Source organism: Coturnix japonica, chromosome 19 (assembly GCF_054131305.1).
Source record: "Coturnix japonica strain WE chromosome 19, WE-NBRP24, whole genome shotgun sequence".
Classification (NCBI taxonomy): Eukaryota; Metazoa; Chordata; class Aves; order Galliformes; family Phasianidae; genus Coturnix; species Coturnix japonica.
In genome coordinates, this window is record NC_140681.1 from 5,605,936 (window position 1) to 5,625,254 (window position 19,319).

The 19,319-nt window shown below is 41.6% G+C and overlaps 1 long non-coding RNA gene across 1 annotated transcript in view; it reads left to right on the plus strand.

Annotated features, from left to right (window-relative positions):
• Positions 1-19,319, plus strand: part of LOC107322899 (uncharacterized) — a 211,435-nt gene that overhangs the window by 158,360 nt on the left and 33,756 nt on the right. Inside the window, exons 5-8 of the long non-coding RNA XR_014935940.1 lie at positions 953-1,109; positions 2,955-3,052; positions 18,113-18,241; positions 18,711-18,802. This is a non-coding gene — a long non-coding RNA (uncharacterized LOC107322899). The remainder of the gene's footprint in view (positions 1-952; positions 1,110-2,954; positions 3,053-18,112; positions 18,242-18,710; positions 18,803-19,319) is intronic.

Genomic DNA, 19,319 nt, shown 5'->3' on the forward strand with positions numbered 1-19,319 from the left:
TTTACACTTTAAGGTCCATTTTCATTTCTGGCTATTAAAGTAACGTGTACCAGTGGGAAGTATTACGCTGGCTAATCTCACAGGGGTGCAGTGAGAAGGAAGAACATTGAAAATCCCCACAATGAGGGACTTGATAGAGGAGCCACATGTGAACTACACAGACTTCTGAAAAAATGTCAATATCAGCATGCACTTAATATATTTCAGAGAAAATGCTGCTTTTGTACTGTCTGAAAGCATTTATAAACATTTTATTAGTTTCATGGTTGTATTCTGACTGTGAGTTACCACATGTCTAACAGTGCAGGGCTCAGAAGAGCTATAAAAAAAAAAGCCTCCAGAAGAATCCAAAAATGGGTTTTTTGTTGTTCAGGCTTTTGGCTTTATTTTGTTTTTTAAGATAAATGTATAGTAAGTGATGACTTCAAAGTGCATGGCCTTGAGATTGCCATAGAAAATATGTAATGCTGTTATCCCCTGTGGAAATCTAAAGCTCTCCAGGGTTTAGGCTTCCCATTCCTTCCTTTTCAAGGTCATGAGAACTTAGTCTAAAACCTGTTTGTGGTCTTGGACTGACTATTAGCTTGTCAGAGTCTCCATCCTTATCAATTTTAAAGAGAGAAAATTAAACATGGAGGGAATAGAAATGGCAGCGTTTGGAGCTGGTAGGGAGACTGGGAGCTTAAAATAACTTGCATAGGGGAGAAAGCTTACAGATCTCAGTGCAGGTGAAACAGCTTTATGAAATGAAGATCTGTAGGAAATATTGTTATTTTCTAAAAGAACTCCCACAAACTAGATGAACAGCATCTCCACATACAACGATGTTGTGGCAAACCTTCAGAGAACACATAATATGGGGTGCAACAGAATTTCTGCAGAAATGTGTAGAGAAAATACGCGAATTATATCTCCTCTCTGTTGTGACATGTCTGCTATATTCTTTCCATAGGTGGTGCACACCTTCATTGCTGTGCTTCCCATCCAGACCAGCTTTTCTCTACACTTTCGCTTCCCAGTCTCATCTGAAAGTCCGTATTTCTGCACTTCCTTATTCATTATTCATCCTGTGTTGGTGGGTGACTCTGAAGGAATCTTCTGAGTGACTGGTAAGATATAGTTTTGCTTTTTGGGAATAACTTGCATGAAGCATACCATGGGGCTGTCAGTATTGAATCTGTCCAGTTCTGCCACCGAAGCTCAGCTGACACAGGCAGTTTACTGATCACACTGCATCGCTGTTTGCTGAAGGATAAAATATTCCCAAACCAAACAAACTTATAACTCAAGAGGAAAGGCCTCTACAAAGCATCCCTCGCCCTCTGTGTGCTGGAGGGGACGGAGCTCCACGGAGTCCTTCGTCCTCTTAGATCGAGGCCTTTCCCGTTAGTCCATTGCTTATTGTGGTCTCGCAGTGCCCGGGCTGCTGAGCGCGAAGCTGATGACAGGAGAGATGATAGAGTGTCTGCTGAAGCTGTACGTGGCTGCGGGTCACTGCCTCAAAATGTGAAAACAAAATGGGTCCGAGCGTTAATGACTTTCAGGTGTGCACGCCAGGGCCTGTCAGGGCAGTCAAGGAATTAGTGCTTGGCACAAGGAGCAGACCTCTGGGCTGCCAAGTTAAACATAAATGGGGCCTCATGTAAATAAACAAGGGCAAAGTGAGCTTTAACTTGCAATGGATTGTATATCAATCTTGTGCTCATGCATGGAACCCATTGCTTTCGTGCACATGTGTACCCTTCCCTAGGGCAGTGAGGAAGGGCTGAGTATGACCAGGAGGCAGGGTGAGGTGGGTGCCCCAGCACCAGTTGGCATTTCCAAGCCAAGGGGATGAGGCCCTGCCTTGCTGGAGGCTGCTAGACCTGCTGGAACGCGGCTCTTTCCTTTGTTTCCTTCCATGCAGATGGCCAAGTGCCTACTGGCTGGGGGTCACCTGGGTTTTTACCTTGAAAAATTCCTCCCTTGTCTCTTGGGGATTCCCTTCTCAGCCCACCACCTCTCCTTTTACATTAGCAGCCCTCTCAGGTGCACTCAGAGATTAAACGTCTGCTTTGGCCTGGATTATGTTTTCCAGGCCGATATATTATGCTACCTCCACACTCCCCTCCCTGCCCCATCTGGCTTCCATCCTGCCCCCATAAAGATTATTAATATAGCCTGTTTGCAAGCGATTTATTAGCAGGGGCCAAAGTGGTGCCATTTCCCATTTCAGCAGAGCACCGAAAATAATCCTGAGGAGTGTGCCCAGCTATAAAATCGTACTTATGCTGTCATATTTGCAGTTTCAAACATACACCGCTTGATAGTCTCAAAAGTGCTGTTTAATTGGGTTTTATGGATTCTAATTAATTATGCCACGTAAAAAAAAAAAAAAAGAAAATTTACTTGTCCCATTACAACTCTCTGTGGTTTACTCTGAAGAACGATGTAATTTAGAGATGAATTGTCCTTCTGTATCCCCCTCACCCCCTTTTTCCATCAAGTTTTGGGAAGGTTTAATTCTCCTTAAACATAAGATAGAGGAACAAAGAAAACTGTGTTTCATTCAGGGGACGCAACTTTTTTCCTTATAACTATAAGCAGCTTGAAATGTGACTTGAAATGGTTCCATATTCCTTCTGCTGAGTCAGGCTGGTGAAATTATGAATAATCTCACAGCTTTCCAAAGCTCTGAGCTGTGGTGGCTGTGATTTTGAAAGGACTTGCACATGTTTGCAGCTTTGTGTTCCCCAGTTGCACTGAGGTGACAGGAAATGAAGCTGTGCATGCATGCACCTTTTCCACTGGGTGGAAATCTAGATTGAGGCTTGAAGAGAAATCATTTGAGCTACATGTCCCTTCACAACACTGCCTGAAAACAGTGTGTTAAACCATCAAAGGTCTTGATGGCGTTTTGATGGAACTGGAAGCCCAAGAAAGCTCTCATGTTGACTTTCTATCCTGTCTTGCAGAATCGCGACGTCTGGATTATTCAAGCAAATTCTGGGGCAGTCTTCTGACTTCTAAATGCTTCCTGGAATGACTTTGTGAAAAATGAGCAGCCAAGCAGGTACACTCATGGTTGTTTAAAATATACTCTTATGATTCATCCATCACTGTAATAAATTGGGTCTCGTGAAGCAAAGCATGAAATATAGTAGAGCTGAAGTAGAAAAACATTCTATCTTATGGTCTGTGACTTTATCTGGAAATCAAGGAGGCAGAATATTAATTAATGGGAAAAGACAAAGCAAAGAAGCCTCTTTAATCCTCCTCCTATAGACAAAATGTACTTATTTCAGAAATGTCACGTTGTGCTTCAAATAACGTAAAGCTTTTTGTATGACAGATACCCCAAAACAACACTGCCCAGCATTAGGAGGGAAACTAGGTGCAATGTCCCAGTTCACTGCTATTACCAGCCCCAGAAGGTTATGATTCTGAATGAGACTGCATAGATGAGCATTCCCTGGATCAAAAAGTTCATTAGTCATGCTTCACTGATTTGCTTATTTTTATAAGATAAATAACCAGCGTGTCAGTTGCTGGAAGCTTGGACCATCCTGGGTGTGCAGATGAGTCTGCTTCATGCGCTGGAGCAGGAGCAGTAAGAGCTGCCAAAAAATAAAAGCTACCACAGTCACACATATTACTCATCAATCTGAGAAGTACCAAGATGAATGCGAAGGACTGCGTTTTTATACAGTAATCCTTTACTGCAGTAAAAATTAATTAAAAAAAGAAATTACAGTATGTATCTGGCTGGTTAGGTTAATGATTACTAAAATCTGCAGTTTTTTTGTGGGATGGGTTAGCAAAACAGCACTCAAACCTGAGTAAATCTGAGTACCTCCATGCAGTGATTGGGTCAGCCCAAAGACACCTGAATATGTTGGTGTTTGTCTGGTGTTCGTTTGCTTTTCCTTTGCTTTTACTGCCTCAGAAAGCCATTTGTGGAGAGGAAGCAATGTGAAATCTGCTACTCTCATGCGATTTTCATCTTCCAGAGATTTAAATAAGTGGGATCTGCTCTTTTTATGTTATTCTGTCCCCATAAATTACTCCTGGAGGCATTAAAAGGGCCTGTGAAAAACAAAGCAATAAATATCCAGAGCTGAAATACAAATGTTGCAAACTGCTCACACTGCTGTGGCAGCAGCTCTGTTATTAATTTGAGTACAGCTGATGAGAGCCCTCCATACCAGTTTTAGCACTGTTGCACGCAGAGCCTTATTTTGCACTGCTGAAAACGATGCTAAAAGCCCCAGGGGAAGCTTTGGAGCTGCCTGGGAGCTGACAGTTACTCTGGTTATTCAGGAGGGGCAGGAGCATGAGGTTAAAGAGAGATGAAGGGACATTGTCTGTCTGCATAGGGATGGATGGTGGAGCTGGTGCCACCTGCGTGCTGTCACTCTGAGCAGTGAGCAAAGGCTTGAGCAACGGGGCTGCTCTGGCAGTGCCTTTCCCCTGACACATCCCAGACCACAAACATGGCCTCTACATCTGAGGGAGAGAAGCAGCAGGGGCAGGCGTGAGTCATGGGCCTCATGACAGGGGAATTCCTTGCTGGTTGCTGGCAGCGGTGTTGGGGCTGAGCGGTTTTCACTGCCCGACTGTTATGGAAAGAGCCGCCCTCGGCTGAATGCTTAATTCCAGTTTCCCATCTCCCTTCAAAATAGAAGATCCCGATGTATGGATTTTTGATCAAATGGTTCTCTGCATTTTCTCAGTAAATGGGGAGAGTCCAAGGTTCACAACAAGCCCCAGAGAAACCTTCCAAGTCATCTGCATCAAGTTGGTGCTGCACTCTGCTCACCCTCTTGATGAGGAAACACAAAAGAACAAACTATCAACCAGCAAAATGGCCCAAATTCCCATGTTTTGGTCACAAATAATGCCCGGTGAGCCCAAACCCTGGTTTTACCTCCTGAAAGCGCTCTGTGTCTGCCCACGAGTGCAGTTCCCTGTATTCTACTACAGTGGTATTTTAGAAATGGATGGAGATGTAGCTGCAGCTATAACTAAGGTTGCTTGAAACTTTCCAGGCTTCTTTGCTTCCTTGTAACTGTCAAACTGTAAAGACACGATGAAATTTCCCATGTTGGTATCAGCTCTGGTCAATTTATTTACAGTAACTTAAACCCATCATCAGTAAAATTTCAAGGGAAATTTGAAAGTTGGAGGCATGTGAGGAATAAATGTTCTCCCAGTTCAGAACAGAATAAAGGTATGAAATAAATGGATTTGCTGCACACTGGAAATTCAGAGTGCTGCCTCTATGTATTGCTAACTAAAACTAATGTGGGCCTGATTCAGCCAAGCACTTCTATCCCTGAGAAGGAAAAGACATGGGCAAAATGCTGAACTGGAAGCTGTAGGCAGGTTGGGATCGACTCTAATTTCAGCTTGAAAACTTTAATACTTTGGGTTTAGTATTCCGTGATAAGGCAGGTATTTTATTTCTCTAACCTTTTTCAGCTTTTGAAAATATCAGCTGATGTAAATCAGGAACAAGAGTATATATAAACTTCTATTATTTCTTTAATATAATAATGCTTATATCATATGTATTATACATATGGTGTGCATATATGCATTTTAGTATGTATATTTATATAACGGAGACAGCGTTCTCCTTGAAAAGCTTATTATTTAGGAAAGGATATTGGGAAATCGTGAAATTAAGGTTCCCATGCAGTGTTTATTTGGCTTCCGTTTGTATGCGCATTTCTCATAGTCTTAATTACATGGCTAGGTGCTATATTTAGTGCAGGACTCTGCTCTCATTCCATGCAGAAGGTGGAGCTGAGCAGGAGGTGAGTCACAGTTGCACAGAGAGGGAGGTTGGTGTCTAAAGGGCTCTGCCTGGTTTTGGTACAGATGTGTAGGAAGAGTAGTGCAAAGAAAATTGATAGTTGCCTGGGTAAGGCATCTGAACAGTGTAAAACTTATCTGGTGTGAGAGAAGCTTAAGCTAAACTGTTCACAATTGGCTCTTATTTTTACTTTCTGTGTTCCCGTTTGTAGAACACACCATTAGCAGTATTTCTCATGACATGTGATGTAGTATGTTAAGCGTTCTGCAAAATCAATTCACACACATCTCAGTTTGGGTATCCACTGCCCATATTTTGACCTGAATCTCTTTGTGTTTCAGTTTCCCATCTGCTAAACAGGAATAGTAATATCCTCTCATCTTAGGGGGTTAATTCAGAAGTTAATGTTTCTGAAGCATTCGTATGCCATATTGATAAGAGCTCTAGAAGAACTCATGAGAGATTAGCTGCTGTGTTTTCCAAGTAGGTTTTGAATACTATGTGGTAAATAAGACCTCAAGCCACACGCTGAATAACGATGCTGTAACAAGATATTGAATATCTGCTTATTAAGTGAGCACTGTCCATCCTGGGGTAGAATCTGGGGGAAAATAAGATATAATCTTATCCTTAAACAGTGAATCATAATGCATATGTATACGGTTTTATGGTCAACTTCTGACTTTCCTTCACTTGGTTTTATAAGTCTATGCATGGTTCATGTGCAAAAGGAAACCTGTGCCTGAAAAGAAAGAGAATCTGAGTTCCAAAGTGCTTGTTGTTTAATCAAATGTGCAGCATCATAATTCGTATCTTTGTAGATGGGATGCTTCTTAGTGTCTGGTGGGTTTTGGAGAGGATGATACATTGCAGCTTATGTCATTAGGAAAGCAGTTCTCAAGGAAAGGTTAAACTGTAGCTTGCTGCTTCTCTTTTTGTTTTTTAAAGGATGGGAGAAGCCTTCTAGCTGGGAATGATGGTAGTGGAAATGGTTTTGAAATTAGTACACAGATTCTTGCACACATCTGGATGGGCTCCTGCAAAATTTGCATGAAATATTACAGCTTGTTCTTGCATCAACACTTTTTCCTACAGCTTGGGGAAGAGGAAATTCCTGGGTTCTGTAGCAATCAAGTATATAGTTTGCACAGAGCTAGACAAACTACTTGTTAAAGATAAAAGAATATTTTGGCACAAGAACAAATGGATACTAATTGGCCATGAATATATTTAAGCTAGAAATGAAATGAATTTTTTCTTAAACTAGAACAGCAACGTGACTCTTGAGTGGCTTCCCAGTGGGAAGAAACATGGACTTCCCTCGTTCCTTCACTTGGTGTGGTGACTGATCAAAATAAACAGGAGGATTTCAGGTCTGAAGAGGTTAATATTAACTTTACCCATTTCACATGTGGAGAGTCTGACTCCTAGAAGGGTGAAAGGATAAATCCAGTCTCCTCAACCTCATTCATGTGGACTCTGTTAGCAGATCAAGAATTCCAAACGCATCTTTTCAAATGAAAGAGGTGTTTGTGCACCTCTACAAACCCTTCCTTGTTCTCTGAAGGACGGAGAGCATCCCTGGAACTAGAGTTGATAATCAAGCTGTCCTAAGGTGCTGTCTTCACCCCCAGTGTTTATTCTTCCTTATTCTTCACTACTTGCAACATAGGGCTGCCCTGGCTTTGCCAATAAAGGATCCTTTGCACACACAAAGAAGGAGGATTCCAGGCTACTTTGCAAGTCACAGGGGACAAAACATAGCTGCCCCTGCACCCTGTCCTTTGTGAGTGATGTAAGGCAGGTCTGATCACTCAGCCATCAGCAGGAGGCAGCTTCGGGTGAACCATTCCGGCTGGTTTGCCACTATTATGATCCAGCAGTACCTTGATGTTTCCTCACTGGCAATAATTTGCAGGATTAAATACTTCAGCCGCTCCAAAATTAGTTCCAGGAGGCATTTTGTGCTTTCACTTCAGAGCTCTCATGAGCCTTTCCTACTTTGTAAGACTGCTACAGCTAATTACCTGATGGTTACAGTGCTCTAGAAGATTTCAAATATCTGTCTTTTCCACTCACCTAACGACCCAAGTGGGGTTTCTGTGAAGAACTTGGACTGGGAGTGTTTGCCAAATGCTGTAACTAGCTCAGACAGCTTTGTGAGATGGGCAAATAAACCACTGCAGACAAAACTGCCTTTGTCCAGTGTCTCCATCTGAGATTCAGAGTGAGTTTATTCCTGAACCTTTGAACACATCTCAGAAACCCGTTGAAACAAGTGCTTTGGTGTGGAGAGAGCTACGTCTATCTGATCCATTAGAGAGGCTGGAGAATCACAGCAGACGTTTCCAATGGAACTGCCCTCAGTGCTGTGGTTTGAGAGTTTTATTTTATTTCGTTGCCTGTAACGTGTGGTGCTTCTGTTTGTCCAGTGCAAACTCTCACAAGCAGAATTAGTATAATCTGGGGGAAAGCGAGGAATCTTCTTGCATCAGTGAAGGAGCGAGGCACCAGAAGGAATGTGAGCACCAGGGTCAGGCTGACAGGCTTCTAGTTCCCTGGATTATACTTCTAACCCTTCTTGTAGATGGGCACAACCTTAGCAAGCCTCCAGTTGTCTGAGACTTCCCAGGCTGACCAGAGCTGCTGCTAAATGATGGGAAGCAGCTTGGGAATCGCTTGGACCAGCTCCCTGCACACTCTTGGGTGGATTCCATCAGTCCATGGGCTTGTGACAGTGCAGGTGAAGTAGCAGCTTGCTTCTGTATCCTAAATGATGTGGGGGCTTATTCTGCTCCCTACCCCTGCCTTCCAGATCAGAGGGCAGAATATCCTGAAGGTAACTGATCTGATTATTAGAGACAGAAGTAAAGAAGGCATTGGGAACCTTGATGTTCGAAAACTGTATTTTAAGACTGAGACCTAATTTCCTTTGTAGTCAGTGGGAATTTCAGCCTTGACTTCCAAAGCAGACAGGTAGGGCTCTTTGTTCCTTGTTCTAGTGCAGTTTGTGAGGAATTACCATGATCCATGTGTCAGGCTGGATTTTCTAGCTTCTACTTTCCAAACTGTGCTCCTTGTAAGAGTATCCTCTTCTTTGGTCTCTTTTAAACAAAATGCTGAAGGAGCATGGATAGAGGAAATCCGTTCAAACTAAGTAAACAACTAGTGAGGGTAGGCCAGCAGGATTCATTCATGCTCATTCAGCTCGGGCTGGCTGGTTTGATTCCAGTTGGAGCGCTCTCTTCATTACAGGCCCCCTGGGGAATGTTAATCTGTACAGTATAAACATTTATAAACATCTACTAAATCATTACACTTCAGCTGCCCCATAAACACTCATGAATGCTTTCCTTAGGCAGCATTGGTTGGGCAGCGTGTGGCTTTTAGGAATGAGTTAACGTGTGTTTGGCACTGGTAGAAATATGGGGAAAGGGCATGGGAGGTTAAATAGCATTGTTTAAACTCTGTGACTTATTTAGGATAAAGGCAGAAGCTGTTTGTGAGGGATGGAAATGGGGCTAAATGGTAGCTGTTGAGGAACAACTCAGATTGTAAAGGAACACAGGCAGCTCTTCAGCATTGTCCGCTGGGTCTGCAGTGGTGCCATTGGCATAACACCACAGAAGACATTACCTGTAGGCCACTTCACCATTTTGGCATTTCAGGACCCAGGCAATATATGGTGATTCACATAGGACTGCAACTTAATAATAATCAGGGTACGATCTGTCCCTGTGCCTGAAGATGGCAACATGAGTGAGCATTACTGGGGCTGAGTGTGCCGTGACCCCACAGCTGGCTCTTTGAGATGTAGGTGAGTATAAATATAGTTAGTAATAACAAAAAACCCTCATGATCTAGTCTCAAGTGGGTAAAGGATTTTTATCACTATTACTTTTTAGTTTGTTTGCGGAGGTTTTGAAATGATACAGAGTTATCATTAATTGCCATGAGGATTGTATATGAGTAATGTTACCTGAACAGAAGTGAAACACGTTGTATGTGAAAGGGATGTGCTTACTGACAGTCTGATGAACGGATAACAACTTGATTTTTAAAAAGCGCCTTAGAAAAAAAAAGCCCAAACATTTAATTGGCTATAATTATATCACATCCTACACTGGAGCAAATATGTGGTTGTACGTATCAGTGCTATGTGGCTGGAGGTAATATTCTAGTTCAGGGTAACAGACTTCAAGGGCTGTTAACATTTCTCTCTCTTACCCTCCTGTACATAACACAGAACCGCTGCCTTGAGCTGTAACCACACCTATTTCTGAAACCAGGGCAGAAGAAAACAAGATTTTTTTTCTAAAGTGGATTTGAATGCACAGTGCAGGCAAGGCAGGGGAAAGGAATCCTCCTGACAAACAGGGAGCCATGGCTGCAGCTCTCCTGCCCTGGCCCTGGGGCTGTTGTTGCTGAATTAATAGCTAGGCTGAGAACTGGCACACAGAAGTTCACCAATACCCTTTGCAAAGCCCAGAGGTGATGGGGCGGTGACCTGCAAGGTGTCCAGATGTTGGCACCAGGCCCAAGACCCGACCCAGTGCTCCTTGGTACCTTGTAAGAAAAGTGGCACTGAAAACTATACTCACATTTACTAAGCCCTCTTAAAAACCTAATGCAAAATAGGTGGGAATTGGTTTTAAAGTCTCTGCACTTCCCAGCTTGCAAATCAACTTGTGTACGTATCTGTAGTACAGGCTGCATTTTCCACAGATTTTGGTGGCATTTTGCCTGTAATGAGGTGGGTAATTTAAAATCTGCTCCACGTGGTCACAGATCCAGCTTGCAGAAAGTATTGCACGTTATTAGCTTCCATTGGTCTTTTAACGTTAGTCTTAAAGGGTCAATAAATGAGTTTGCCTCGAGGTAAGCCAGTTGTTATCATGCATAGGGTTAGGGTCGCAGCTGGAGGGCACTGGCAGGGACAGGCTGTCTGTCTGCCTTTGCCGGAGACGTCCGTCTGTAGCGCCGGTGTTCTATTAATTTTACAGTACCTTAAATTCATATTGTAACCATGAGAAATAGGCATGGAGAGAGAGATCTCCTTTTAATAGAAAATGGGTTTTACAAAAAATCTGGAGCCTATTACCCTGCCGAACCTGAATGGTATTGCATCTGGACTTTTATCTTTGTACACTACAAATGAATTCAGATGGAGGTAGCATAGGCAGAAGTTACCCAACTTGACAACAGGAACCTGTAGGCAGGACAAAGAAGAGCAGAGCAGAATAACTAGCGTGAATCTTTGGGAGTGTCAGATTTTGAATTCTATTTTTTACTTTTAAATATCTGAAATAAATGTTGGTATTTAATTCAAAACAAAACAAAACGAATAATTAGTGGTCTTGTGCAAGCCCCTAGTGGACGTCATTGATCCAGGTGACATCGCCATGTGTTTTAACATCATGAAGTCTGATTAGAAGCTGAAACTTGTCATATGCTTTGTTAGGAGGACTGGAAGACAGAGAAACTTTTAAGAGTGAAGGCTGATGTACACTGTTCCATTGCTGTCTGGGATGAAATGCAATGTAATAGAGCAGTTGCATATATGCAGAGCCCAAAGCTACCAAAGTGATGGAATTTACTGTTGGCTTGATGAACATTGACTGAATTGTGTTCAAAACCTAAAACAATGTTATTTGGGTACTTCATCTCTAGTTTGAAGTGTTGTGTAAGGGAACCACGTGTGGCATCTGATTGGTAGGCAAAGCTCTTCTGTTTTGAAGAACAAGCACGTGGTGAATCCCTGTACGTGCTCTCCTGGCTTCTGACGAGCAGCAGCCCGTGCTAACGTGTCTGGGGTTTCTCCTGGGACTTGGCTCATCAGAGCCCCCCAATTCAACTTCTCTGTTTTATTTCTAATTTCTTTATTTCTCAGAATCAGCTGCTTCTGAAATGAAATTTCTTGTGTAATGCTTCAAAAAGTGACGTCCATTAAAAGATTCTTACCTCTCAAAGCAGGCACTGTTCATATTCAACTGAAGAGAGCCTTACAGATTTGTTCCTGCTAAAAAGCTAGGTAGATTATGTAGCTTCCTATATGTGGTTTGACCCAGTGCATAAATGCGAATGCTGCAGCTAGCTCTAGAGATAAGCATAGATTTGGAGTTCCCTGGACAGTGTTTTCCAGCACTGATGTGCATTCCAACCCAGAGACTTCAAGCAAACGAGGGGAGATTTTGCTCTTCCGAGTTTCGCTTCCTCTCAGCAGTTTTGCTTTAAGAAGTTTAATGCTACCAGGGTGATTTTGATGCGCTGTTGTGCCTTTATGTCAACCGTCAGCAGATATTATGTAGCAAAATGAGAGCACGGCATCATGTCCAGCTCTATTGTGCCAATGATTTCAGCGGTAGCCATATATGTGCTTCATTGGTAAAATTACGCAAAAGAAGATAAGTCTGTCAAAATTACTTCCTTACAGGCAGCTTGTCCTTGTCACAAAATCTGTGATGTGCTTAGCCTGAGGTGGGATAATTTTGCAAAGATGAGTGGCCTCCTGGCTTCTCCAAAGCTTCAGTGGATGCAGTTGATGTGTTCTGAGAGAAGGACAAGGGGAAGGACACAGCGATCTGTTCCTTAGCTTTTTCCAAAGGTGTCAGTTCAAGACCATTCTTCAACAAGAGATCAGTAATGGATTTATCCAAAGACTTTATGTCTGTAGGAGTTTTGTCTGTTGACTGTACTGGGTTTTAGATTGTGCCCTAAACCCTACAGCTGCACCTATTAATAATTAAGTAAAAATGGTTGGCAAAGTTTTCCATTCACTGTAAACAAAAATGTTCCCACTATGAAGTGCGTTTAATGGAGTTTTGCAGCAGCGGTCTCCCGGGCAAGCACATTAGTCTCTGCTTTCCCTCTGTGTCCTAATGGCCACGGCTGGGAGGGGCTGTTTGAACTATGAAGGAGGCTGGTTTTTATCCACATTGAGTGGAGAGGCATAAATTGGCATTCCATATCATCATAAAAAAATTCCCAGCAATTATTAAAAGATTCTTATCTCTTGCTCCCTACATGGATAATGAGATCCCTCTCTGCTGGACTGAGACAGCCTGTCTCTCAGCTCACTTAATGAAATGGACCCGAGTTTGCAAATTAGCATAGCCCTGACTCCAAACATAACCTCTTGTTGTCTAGTTGTACATCAAGGCCCCTGGCTTATGTCTTTTCTTATTAACACCCCGTAATCATGTCAACTCTCTTTAGTTTTCATTTCCTGTTTCCTTTTACAAATTCACTGCTGAGCTTTGAGCACATTGTTGGATGCCTTTGGATGAGCTGGGACTTTATTTTTATCTCATTTTTAACATTATCGAAGCACAATCTGTGGGTGCTGGTTGGGATCAGGGGGAATCTGTTTTCTGTTCCATGTTTTTGCTGGTCTTTTGCCACACGATCCTAAAACAGCTGATTTCATGTCAGTGCTTATTTCCCTTACACTTTCTGATTTTATTTTTTTTTTCTTTTAATATTTGAGGGGCAGAGATTTTTGCCTTCGCTATTTATTTTGTTGGTGCCTGGCAGGGTGCATTTCTGGTTTCTATGAGGGTATCCGTGCAGTAGATGGTTATTAATAATAATAAGGAACAGTGATTTTGTACTCCAGCAAACAATATGCTAAAGGATTTCTAAGAAGCCTTGAAGACTGCTTTGAAACTCCTTCTCCTTCTGTGTCCCCTGATGTGAAACTTCATCACCGGACCTTCTGAGTAATAAATCAAAGCAGCTGAAAGTAGTGAATCATGATTTCGTTTGCCCATATGTAGCTGACCCAATCTATCTGTGTTAAGGCAGTGCCCTTCCACTTTACCCACCACCCTGCTAATTACCCCTTGCTTTCACGGGCACTGAAATCCACTGATGCATTAGAGTAATAATAATAAAGAAACAGGGAAGTGATTAGTTGTGTACAGTGTTGGCAGGGTAATAATATTTTCCCAAGATTTCTTTTTTTCTGGAATTCATTTTCTCTCACCTCCGTTGCAATAAAATTTACTTACAGTTTGTAACACAAAAGATAACTCTTCCATGCAAAGCTTTAGTGCGTGTCTTCAGGAGATTTATTCCTTTATCAAGTATTAATTTAAGAAGGGGTGCCTTGTAGGTAAGGCAGTGACATCAGTGGTAGACTACAGGGCAGCAGATTTATTAATTTAATAGGTTTATCCATTTTACAGCTTGGATAATCATATTTCACTAAACTGGTACGCAAGGAGTCTTCAGCCCATCTGACAGTTTTATTCTTGTGTAAGTTAACAAGCACATTTTGTACTCATGACCTTGTGAACTGTAAAAGTGCGAGGAGCTGGAGAGGAATGACAGACCCAATCCAAGAAATGTGTTAGCGTTTCAGTTTTTCCTGAGCTAGATTTATAAAGGGAGCAGAGAGGAATCTCAGCTGCGGAGACAACTTAAACAGTTGTTAAATTATTTGCTTCAAGAAAATATGCGGCTTTTGTTTTAAAAAAAATAATGACATGTTAACTTAAAAAAGTGGGAGCCTCACTTGGTTTTCAAAGATGGCGGTTTTACAACAGCTTCGCTCTTCTGACAGCGGATGAGCTGCTGTTGATCTGGGGCATCTAGGAAAGGACTGAGCCAGTTCAGTCTGAAGTGACAGCGTTTGGTACTTGTGCTTACTGTTGGTGACATTCCATGCTTGCTCTGGCCACTAAATTCCCTCTGTAAATGTTTAAAGTTCTTGAAGCTGGCTTAGAAATAATGAGATTAAACAAACAGTGGACAGAGGCTTTAAAAAATGCATCGTACAGTTAAAAGCCTTGTGTGTATATTTGTGGTTTCTAAGAATTTCTTGCTTATGATATAGAAGAAGAAATAGAGAGACTGTGTGCGCTCATTTAGGGTTCTTTTTATTCTTAATGTGAAACTTTTCCGAGATAAATGAAATGTTTTCCTATTTGTGTAAAAGCCATTACTTAAAATTGAACCCTTTCTGAAAACCATGTTTCGGTTTCTTGTGGAAATGATGACATATTCTAGAAGATATTGCCTGGGTAAAACAGCATTCAGTGCAGAGCTAACTTCTCTTTGGAAGACAGCATAAAATAGGGGCCAGTTCTCTCTGCCCCTTCAGTGAAAACAGAAGCTGAGCCACCTTCTCACTGTGTGCTCTTCAAATTTTTGATGGCAGATCAGGGCTGTTGAGCTCTAAGAGTTGGCTGTGGTGTCTGTTTTGGATGTCTGTGCTGTGCAGTGCTTACATTGGGATGTGCAAGTAGGGAGTTCTGTGAGCACAAAGCATTGCGCCTGGCACAAGCCAGTGGTATTTAAGCAACTGCAGCTTCATTAAGCTTCTTTTTGTGAACTTTGTGTCCAGCACTTGCTGCTCATGCTTCTGGTTTCATGCACAGAAATAGTCAGCATTTGGATTTAAAGCAGTCTTTGAAGATATTTATGTTTGCAAGAGAATTCATTTTTAAAGCAAATATTATAAATAGTGTTACGTTTTGAGCTGATGTACTCACAGCAGTGTCTGAACTTTTGCCCTAAAATATACAGGCATGGGAAAGTGTTTCTGTTGCTAGAAATGTAATGTTATTGCCTGGTCTGCACTAGACAAAGGCATTGCATGACCCTCCTGGATAGCCATTTTAAACATGCATGACCTGAAATTTTAATTTCATCTTGGCATTCACATTGTAGGTCTGCCTGTACTGTGCAGGTCTGGCAAGTGTCCCCTGTTAGATGCTGGTTGGTCTGTGCATCAGATGGTCGTGAGCTGGAGCAATGTTTCCAAGTCATCACAATGTAGGTGCAGCCCCCATTTCATTTCCTGCGGCATGCAGCATTCAGGATGGTTGCATCTAGTACAACATACTATGAGTGATCTTGTTGCAATATGGCAAAAAGCCTCTACTTGTTACATGTGAGGACATGGTCCCAGCAGGCTCCAGAGGCTTTGGTTGTCCCCATCTCTGTTCTTCAAAGTGGAGAACCTTGCTCCTGCAGCACGCTCGGTCATGGAGATGTTTTGTGGTTGGCTGTGGACATCTGATGGGTTGGGATCCCTAATTATTGTCAACCTGCAGATTGCCTTGAGTGTCTTATTAAGATTCCTGAAGAATGATTGATCATAATCAAAAAATTAATCACCAATCAGCCCTGGCAATTAACATTAGCAAGCCTATTTGCATATATCTAATAATTTATGCTGCTGCTGGAAGAAGGGACTTTTGCTAAACGTTATTGATTAGGGGAGGAAAGACAGATGCTTCTATCATTGGGACATCACACTTCATTAGATAGGGCTACTAATGTGCAAGAAATAGAAGGGCATCACTGCCACAACATAGCCATCTTCCAGTGGAAGATGGGTAAAGGATTTTCACATATGTATCCATTGAAACTTCTTAAATATCAAGATGCTGGATAGTGCACTTTATAGAAGTTCTGATTTTGGTTCTTATGTATGCTTTAAATATGTGTTACATAAAAAAAAAAAAAGCTGTATAATGTCAGGCTAGATTGGGGGATTTACATTAGAAGAACTTACTCAATAGCAATAATTATTTACTGTCACAACTAAAGGATTTGTAGGCTTGTGATTAATTTTACATATTACTGTGCCATTAAAATATGAAACAATACATAATAAAGTCCTGTAATCTTTCTTTGTAATTTCTTTTTTTAACCTCAGTTTTTCATTAATGTATTTTTAAGAGAGGTTTCTGCTCTGTACCATCAACTGTGCTTTTGTCTTAGAAATTGCCTTGCAGTTGTTTGTAGGTTACTGCATTTGTTTTAAATGCTAAAACCTTGGTCAAGTCTTCTGATATTTATATTCTTTTTAGCAGAGATGATTTTAGGTTTGCTTCAGCACCCTTCAATGTGTCTCATACCTGCTGCTGTAACTGCAGATACACGAAAGTGTGCAGTCTGCTATCATAAATTCTGATTTGGCTCTCATTTATAGCTGCTTAGAGATTAGGGACAAATTCATTTAAGCCAATAGGCAGAGTGATAACTGTTTATCATATCATCGTTAGCCATCTTAGCCCTAGAAATGATAGCAGAATTAAATCTGTGCCCGCTGACTGGAGATGGTCCACATCTTAAGTGACAGAGTTGTGCTGGAAGCAAAGGCCAAGTAAAACATTTCTCTCTCCAGGTTCTGAATGGAAAAGGTGGGTGAATTTGAAAGATGTTTTCATTTTGAAGACTGAGTTATTTTGATTCATTTTAGTGTTAAATTGACACTTCATTGTAAGCTAGAAATCTTCCTAATTCATATAGGATTTCAGGACAACCTTTTATACCGAATATCTGAAATGCTTCTGCTTTTAAAACTAAAAGGCTCTCTCTAAAAACATTGGTGAATTTTAGTGAAATCTACTCTTATCATAGCTAGATTTATTTATTCTCTGATGTTAGTTCTCTGCTTATCTCACTCTTTCCTATTTATCTGTTGCTGCGCACTAATCTGTTTTGCAGGCTGTGAATGCATGTTCCTAATGTAATTAATGTATTTTTGTGGGATCTTCTGACTTCATTTTCCTCCTATTAATGAATTCTGCATTTGATTACAAATGGGAACGGAATCAGTCCCCAGCTCCCATACAGTAATCAGACCTCAGCTCTAATGCAATAACAGCGTTAAAGAAGTCTGAGATGTTATTCACTTTTCTTTCGGTGAACATTAAGAGATCTGAAAGAAGATAATCAAATCTCAACTACATGGTTTTTGAGGGCTGGATTAACCAGTTAGAACGTCTGCTTTTCAGTGAAGTTAGTCAGTAACCATGAGATCTTGTCACTGCGAAGTTCAGAGGTTAATTGAAATCAGAGAGGCAGAACCCATTCAATTGTCCAGTTAATTACGTCCAGCTCCCTCCTCCAGTCTCCAGCCCTGGTTGCTCACTGCCTGGCTGTCACCTGGCGTGGTGGCTGTGATGTGCTGAAGGCTGAAGCTGATAACAGATGCCTTCACTGGGCAAGGGGTGCATCCCCGTATGTCATCCCTTAGCCCTGATGTTACAAGCTTTCAGCAAAAACTGTCTTTAGATTGATGGCAAATGGGCTTTACTCAGAGCGTGGCTTTAGCTGGGGTCCTGTGGGACTGATGGGGATTTCTGAGAGTGGTTTACAAGGGTGGCCTTTTTGCTGTGTTTTGCATTGGGTAATCATGTATTATGGTTGAAATATATAATTTTTTTCTTCCTGTTTCCTCTAAAGTAGTATGAACAGTAGAATCTTGCTAATGAGTATTAAATATCAGATATTTGTTGGGCTGGGGTAACTTTCTTCAGGGTTTCTGCAGTCAGCAGTTCTCTTCTATTTACCTTACAGCAATCAGGCAAGCAAAGCAGATTTCAGAACTGGAGGAACATTAAGGTACTAAAATAGGTCCGAGTCCTGAAACCCTACCCTGGCCTGGGAAAAAAAAAACCTCCATTGTCTTCAGTGGGAGCTGCCTGGGTAAGCAGAAAAACATATGCCCACTTGGGGTACTTTTGAAGTTTTGAGCTTAAAGGTGAAAAATAACATTGAGACACGATACTCATTGCTCGGTGGACTATGGGTATCTTAAAATCTGGTACTCGGATGAGTCTAAAAGTCCTGTTTTGCATGTTCATCCAAATAACCTGTATGATAACCTAATCTACCTGCAGGATAATGCATATATTGAGCCCAGGCTTGCAAAATGCATCCCTCTCCTTTCTTCTCACCCTTCCTGTTCTATCACAGCTGGGTTCCCAGGCACACTCAGCTTGCTCAGGGGTCCCCCTTCTTCCCTCCCCTCTGTATGACCTTTGTGCTGGGCCACCTGGGAAAGGCAGCCTGGAGTTAGGACCCAACTGTCATGTGTTGCACAAACCTGAGCCAAAACTACCCTGTATCTTGAAGTTCTATTCAGTGATTTTAATCTCCGATGTCTTTAATCTAGGTTCAAGTGAGTGTTCTCCTCCGTGCTACTTCTGCCTGTGGGTAGAAACAGAGAGCACTGCAGAATGAGGTCCTTGTTCCAATCAGAAGAAAGTATGTATAGATCACACAAATGATTCTTATGAATAATTCTCCAATATCTCGTTACTCATCCCCCAGACATAACAATGTAACAGTGCTAGTAGATATTTTCTTCTGTAAACACGTTAAAATGAAAATGAAACATCTTTGGATCTTCTCCTTTCAAAAAGGCAAAAGCAGAACTCAAACTGTTGAAATCTTGTTAATGAAAACTTCTTTGAGTTTCACAGCCCGTGTAAGCTTTCTAAGAACAAACAAAAACTCTTGAAAGTGCACTCGTTCTTTTTACAGCCAGCAGCATTTTGTTTGTTTAACTAAAAACTCATTGAAATTACTCAGTTCTGCTTTATTCTGATTCAGAGTTCTCATTTTGAAATGAGACTTCATTTCTGTTGAGCAACTGAAAGTGGCCATATCCTATTCCATATACACTTGGACCTATTACTTCATAAAAGCTTCTTTTCCTGATGGGGTGACAACTTGTACACTGCACAGAACCATGCCAGGCATCCTATATATAATTTATGTG